Source organism: Micropterus salmoides, unplaced genomic scaffold (genome assembly GCF_014851395.1).
Source record: "Micropterus salmoides isolate LMB-PRFRI ecotype aquatic unplaced genomic scaffold, ASM1485139v1 Ms_hic_scaffold_110, whole genome shotgun sequence".
NCBI classification, from domain to species: Eukaryota; Metazoa; Chordata; class Actinopteri; order Centrarchiformes; family Centrarchidae; genus Micropterus; species Micropterus salmoides.
In genome coordinates, this window is record NW_024040153.1 from 22,160 (window position 1) to 29,432 (window position 7,273).

A 7,273-nucleotide genomic window follows, 5' to 3' on the forward strand; every position below is an offset into this window, starting at 1 on the left:
GCCAAAATGGCATGATCCTTGTGTCGTTGCGAAGATTTCACTGTGAGATTGACAGTCGAATCAGGCTCCGCCCATTGAAGCATCGAATCTTCACTATTCAGAGTCAGTACATTTCCAGCTAAACCGAGTCTTATTGTTGTTTTTCTCTGCTTGCCTGCCATTCACCGGTCTTGTGCAGAATTTTGAGTGCATGCCCTGCGTCCGACAGCTGTATGCACGTGGCGGTTCCTTACGGGTCTATTTCAAGTACTATTTAAAAATGGTGTAATATTCTTTGTGTGATTCATCAATGGAGATAAATGATCCGAACATCCCGCGAGGTGCGGACAACTCGGCACAACAACGGTGAAGTTAAGGCTCCGTCTCTACCGAAAGTTCCTCGTCTGCCACCACACACTCACACACATACACGCTACGCCTACACATGCGCACTGATGCCCCCTACTTTGAGGGTTAGGCTTACAATTCTGGATTTATTCACACAAAAACATTTATTAAAAGCTTTTTTCCCCCTTTTCTCATTTTTTATTTACAGCATTACATATTTAAATGTATATTGTAATAGGCAGTATATGAACTTATTGGGAGAAAACTGGTAGTTCTATGTGAAATCAGATGTTGAGCACCCCCATATCGCCAAAATAACATGATCCTCGTTTCGCAGCGAGCACTGTGAGATTGACAGTCAAATCAGGCTCCGCCCATCAAATCATTGAATCTTTTCGTGGTCAGCCCTACTATGTTCACTCGCCATTGTTGTTTTGAAAGCAAGGCCTACTTCCAACGCACATGTTCTACGTCATACAAGATGCCACCACTGTTGCATTACACGTAACTGTGATTAGGGAAAGCCGGATCGCTATGTGAAGACGGATGCAGGATTATGTCACATGTTTTTGTTCAGTATGAATGAACGAATGCGGCATATTGGCGGATATTCTTTCTGTGTTTATTGTGGGATCTCTGTATAAAAGAGGCTAAAGGCTGTACTGCTAACCACTGATGAACCTTTGTGTATATTTTCAATGTTTCTTTGATTTACTTTTTATGGCAGTTTCTGATTTGCTAAGGAAACCTCATGTTCCAGGTTGTGAGTTCTGGCCTGTTGGTCGTGAAAAAAAATGACATTCCCGTCAACCTCAGCAGTACTTTGTGTTCTAATTAGCAAATGGGCTAAAATAAGGTGAAACTGGTAAATATTACTTGCTAAGCATCAGTATGTTAGCATTGTGACTGTGAGCATGTTAGCATGGCACTGCTGCGCCTCACAGAACAGAAGTACAGCCTCTCAGAACCTCTAGCATGGTGTTAAATGTTACCGTTTAGTCTATAAAATCAAGAAGAAAGAAAACTGTCAAAAATAAAGATTGGCAAGATTATTTTGTCTAAACAACAGTCTGAAATCTCTAAGATAATTAGTTGATAATGATAGGCACCAGCTATTACATTCTACAAATGTTCTTCATGACTGAGTTAATTACGGTTTTCTTTTAAAATCACTGAAGTGTTTGCAAACATTTAAGTGTTCAAGTGAGATTCTGATATTCTTTGTATCTGGCTGTGTAACAAACCCTTGCCATCTGGCAAATATGCATTGGCAAGAAGTTCTTCAAGTCCAGCCATGAGGACACCATTAGTCCTGTGAAATCAAACATTTTTAAGACGGTTGTGTAAGTTTAAAAAAAAAAGAAAAAAGGACGGTAAGCAAATACATGTTTGTGTTTTGCCTTGATTCAAGAAGTATTTGACCAGACCAGCAGCGGAGATAGAGGACAGAGCCCCTCCCTCCCCCCTTCCACGTCACATAATCCACTTACCCAAGCTAACAGTCTCTCTTCTCTATTTCTGTTTTTATCTCCGTCTGTCTGTACCTCTCTCCCCCTCTCTCTTCCTCTCTCTCTCTTTCTCTCGGGGCAATGCCATGTTCTCCCCTCTGCCCGCTGTGGCACTGAAATGAAACCAGCCCGCACCAAGCTGGCAATGGCAGAGCACACATGTCTGTTGGTGCTGCAGCTATTCGGGCTCGCACCAAAACACAAACAAAATGCAGATTAAAACGGCCACTGCAATGAGCATGGCTTCCCAAAAATGTTACATAACTAAAGTAATTATTTGTCTTTTTGCACGCCCCTCAGCGCTGTGTTACCAATGCTTAGAAAACACTCTCGGTTTTGCATTTTCATACAATAATGACGACAGAATTAAATAAAAGTATGCAATTTCAGGCAATTGGCTGCATCTTAATTACTCATTCCTTTATATTTATTAATACGATTAATGAAAATGTTTTCCAGGTTTGGTGAGCACGCAGAGATCTGAACAGGGAAGATCTTAGTCAGCACAGGATCCAGATTGGTCACACAGCATGAGAAGGAAAGTGCATTGGCACTGAGCCATAAATGTACTGTATAGTGGTGGAATCGAACGATGGCATGTTTGGTATCCGCAGCCCCGTGTGTCACTTATGATGGAGCCATTCTTCCCACAGAATGGCTCCATCGTAGCACCAATCATGTATCAACCATGTGGGAAGAAATAAACATATTTTTAAAATCTGGTATTAAGATAGCAATTACCTTTCATGGTTCTACTAAAATTTGTCAGCACAAATCATCTTTCCACGCTCCTTTAACCTGTACTAAACCACATTATTCAGGGATTTTGTTAGGAGTTAATAGTTGGTCTGAAAGGTATGTAGAACCAACATCTTTTATAGTTGATTGACTCATTTATCAAGCATAAATACCAAACATTCTCCATTTCCCGCTTCTCAAATGTGATGATTTGCTGCTTTTCTCTGTTTTATATAATTGTAAATTGAATCTCTTTGGATTTTGGACTGTTGCCTGGACAAAACAAGCAATCTTAAGATGTCACCATGCCATGGCCATTTTTCACTGCGCTGCTGTTGCTGAACTAAAGGTTTAATCAATAGATTCATCAATAATGGAAATGATTGTTAGATAGATACAGCCCTGGAGGTATGTGTGGCAGAAAACGTCTTTCCTTAAAATAACAGGTGCCACCGGTCATTTGACCCATTAATGATGAAGTACACACACGTCAGAATAATCAGTAGACCATGTTGTGATGTTCCATGTTAACACATCAGTTTACACTATTACCTTAAAAGCAGTTCATGATCTCTGTTGGTTTATGGTAAAACTATTAACTGCACATTTGTTTGGAAACGACACCAAAAGCTCATACCAACTGAAACTATAGGAGACTTAAAGGGGCACACCATATATTTTGCAATTGAGTTGCATTATGGGAATTGTAGCGTTTGAACGAGCTGTAGCAAGCTTGAACCATACTCTGAAATAAAAGTCAGGAAAATATGCTTTAATTTTGACTTTCTTCCTTTCTTTAACCTGGCTTCAGTGAGTCCCTCAGCCTAATTTAACTCAGCCTGTGAAAACAGCTGTGTAATGATTAATAAAATTCTGGTGGTGTAGGCAAAATATAATTGTGCTGCTGGTGTAGTATGTTGTGTAATAATATAATAACTGTATTTAATAGGTTATTGAAAGTGATAAACTGCACATGGAGTACGCAGTTAACTGTTCTTCTGTTCCTTTAAGTGATAAGAAAAGAAATCTGCTCCTGGGATGTCATAAAGGGGAATAAGTGTTATCAGTCATAGTCCCATTAAAGTGGTCAATGTGGATTGATCACAGCATGCTGTGAAAACGTAATTTGCTCTAAGAATACGCACTGTAGACTTGGATTCCCCCTCTCCTCCATTACCACTGTAACTTTACCCTTCATCAATCCTGACAAATTACTAATGTGTCTCCTACACTGGCTTGTTTTGACCCTTATCACATCACTTCTCTCCCTCCTACCGCCAGCCTCTGCCCCACGCGTTAGGTATGGATTTCCATCTTCCGCCAGAGTATCAGCAAGTGGGCAGCCCAGCGAGCGTCTGCAGTGCCCACACTCCTTCTCGTAAGACATAAATGATTTAAATTAACCGTGTAGCCTGTACAAACACTTGGCCAAGGAATCCTCATCAATCTTACATGGAGACAATCAAATTGAATTTCAGATGAGGACGAGTGCAGCTTTGCATCACCTGCCTTGGAACTTTTTTCTTTTTTTCTTTTAGGGAGGTGGGCTCAGATTTTCTATGAACTAGAACTATGGATTATGAATTATTAACAACTCTCCCATTTCCCACAATGCATGAATTCCCAATACACACAGCTTTACCACCGCTGTTTGGTTTTTAGAATATGTTTTCAGCTGAGATAATGACCAGTGACCAGTCGAAATGATTCCCAGGAAGCCTCAATTATTCAATTAACTCAACTGGATAATCACTTTTATTCAGGGTGTGTGAGAATTCAGATAAGCAGAGTTTTGGCTCTGAACTGACCCATATTCAATTTAATCTCTCTCTCGCTCTCTCTGCAGTGCTAGCATACTGACTGCTATGCCGTGATACCACCACTATCTAGGAAATATCCTGCTAACATTGTTTGTCACAGGGCATATGTTATCCGTCCCCAGCATATGCTGCAGCTAGCTCATCGGCATTGACCGCAGCACAATGGGACTGAATTGAAAATGCGTTAATAAACTGAAAAAGAAAGAATCCTCATCATTACATCTGACACATATCCAAGCCGCTCAATAGCATCATGAAAAATAAATGACCGCAGCTCTGCAAACTTCACATTTTGTTGAGGGAGAGGGAAAATGATGATATGATATGTAATAACCGTGTACTCAATATGACCCCCCGTTCAAGTCAAGCAATTTCAGTCACTTCAATATAATTTCGGAGCACTCCCTCGGGATGGCCCTGAGGCGGTATATCACCGCAGTGCGGGGGAATCCCCTCAGCGGGTTCCTATCCCCCTCCTTCTCCTGCTATAGAATGGTAAAAATAGCACTGTCCCTTATTGAGAGCAAACAAAGGGAGGTGAATGAATTGGGCTTTCTTCTCCAAATGACAGTGTTGGCTTACAATATATGGGATAATTTCCTTACTGTCTAATATCTTATGATGTATTGCCTCATAACAAGGAAAGAGGAGCGAGAAAGAGGGAAATGAAAGAAAGGAAAGCAACAAAAAAACATTTCTTAGCCACTGTGGCACTACAGTCCTCAAAACTGTACACACTTTGTTTTAGTATTGGCTTATATCATATCCTTTCCCTTGAAGATTTTGTTTCATTTACACAATTGAAAATTATTTTTTGGTTTTCTCTTTCTCATTCTCTCAAAGAATGCATTCTTTAACGTAACCTGCGACTTTGGACATAATTTGCACCATTTTTGGGTTGGCTGTTACATTTGAGAGTGTGAATGTAAGCTGCTTTTTTTATTCCACTGAATGGTCCCAAAAGTGTGTCATATGCTTAAATAACACATGCAGTTAGGGAAGGCACAGCGTGAAGGGGTTTCAGAAGTCTTTTGTTTGGAAAGTAGCCAAAGATTAGATATGACCCGACCCAGGCCTCAAAATAAAAAACAGTAGCTGATCATGTGCTGGTTCAAACAGCGACACACTGTAATGCCTAACCAAAACAAGAAACAGACATTCATATGAACAGATCTGTTAGCTTAAGCAGCACATACGAATCCTTTAAGACAACTTGTGGTATTTAACAAACTTTCTTGTATTTAGAATTTTCTATTAGGTACGAACGGAATTCGTGAGTGGTGGTTCAAACTTGACATATGATCCATGAGCAGTTAGTCTGTCCTCCACAGTGGAGTGTACGATGGCAGGTTCAACTAAAGTAAACAACAATAACTCAAATAAACCTGATGCAAAATTAAGATTCTGTTCAACATATTATTACCACCATGGCTTGCCATTTTACTGAGATGTTATGATTTTATTGGCACATTTTGGCATGGCATTTAATGCAATCATAGTAGTTGTTAAAGGGTCCGTATGCAGGTTGGTGTCAGAGGGAACACCCTCCATTGCACCTTACAATGTAACACTACCAACAGAATAAGAATAATTCTCTCATCTAGTATCTGCTTGACTGTCATATCCCTTGACTGTCTCCAATCACCATCCAACCATTTGTTTTATGAAGACACTTATTAGCGTCTAACTTTAGGTGAAGTCATTCCATCTTTATTTTGGTCTGTACAGCGCTGCTTTGATGACACGTTGTTGGCACCTGTAATATTTTCTAATTCTTTCAGGTTCTGTAATACCACTACTGGCACTGCTAAATTTGTTAAGGTTGTGCAAGCAAGACGCTCTCCTTCCTAAACCTCTTATATCTGCCATATCCATTACAGTAAGTAGAATCAGACTGTTGACTGATGACCTTTTCAATAACCCCCATCATAAATCCAGTTGATAGTTTACCTGCCTCTTCTTATTTGCTACAACATAACGCTGCTTGTGCCTGTGGCACCGAGAAAGGAAATGAGGCTGGCGCCTGTCAATTTTAGATTCCCTAGACCAATACACGCTGTGTCTTAAGGGTGTGTGCAACTCAGCGTGCGGCTATTATCAGGACTGTAGAGTTAGAATCAGTAGAACAGGCAATGCCCATCAAATCATGCGTCCTTTCAGTGGGTTGGCACTGCAAACTAGGAAGTGCCCTCTCTGCTTATTCTAAATCTTACTGATCATCACTTCATCCTACAGCGTGCTCTCTCCTGAGGCCAATTACATTCCATCAGGCAGGAAGCCGGATGCCGGATAAAAGACATGGGAGTATATTAAGCCACTCAGAGCACAGAGAAAAGATATGCTCTTTTTGCATAGCTGTAAAACCTTATATAAATAATTAGGGTGACATAGTTTATGCATTGGCAACATCTCATTCCAAGATGTATCTGGATGTGGGAGAGTGTACAGTACATGGATGTGTTGGTGTGTTAATTTACCTCAACACCTAATGAAGTCATCCTGATGTAATTCAGCAGAAATCTAGATGCATACGTTCATGTAAAAACACATGCCTCAGTGCACACATAGTTTTAATCTGAAATACACTGTGAGACTGGGAACAATTCAGACAAAGACTGACTAGACATACACTGAGGTGTGAGACTGTAAAAGTAAGGGAACTGTGTTGTAAAACAGATTAGTATTCTCCAAAGAATTTCATTACGCAGTTCAAGCAGGTGAATAAACCCAAATTGAACTAGTAAGTCATTGTCTCATTAAGAAAGGAGTCTATAAAGTCCAACACCTCAAACTGCCCCAATAAAAGCAAATCACCTTTGGCTGAAACACATTCTTAACAGTATTTTCCATAACACCTAGTAATTCAATAACAAATCATAT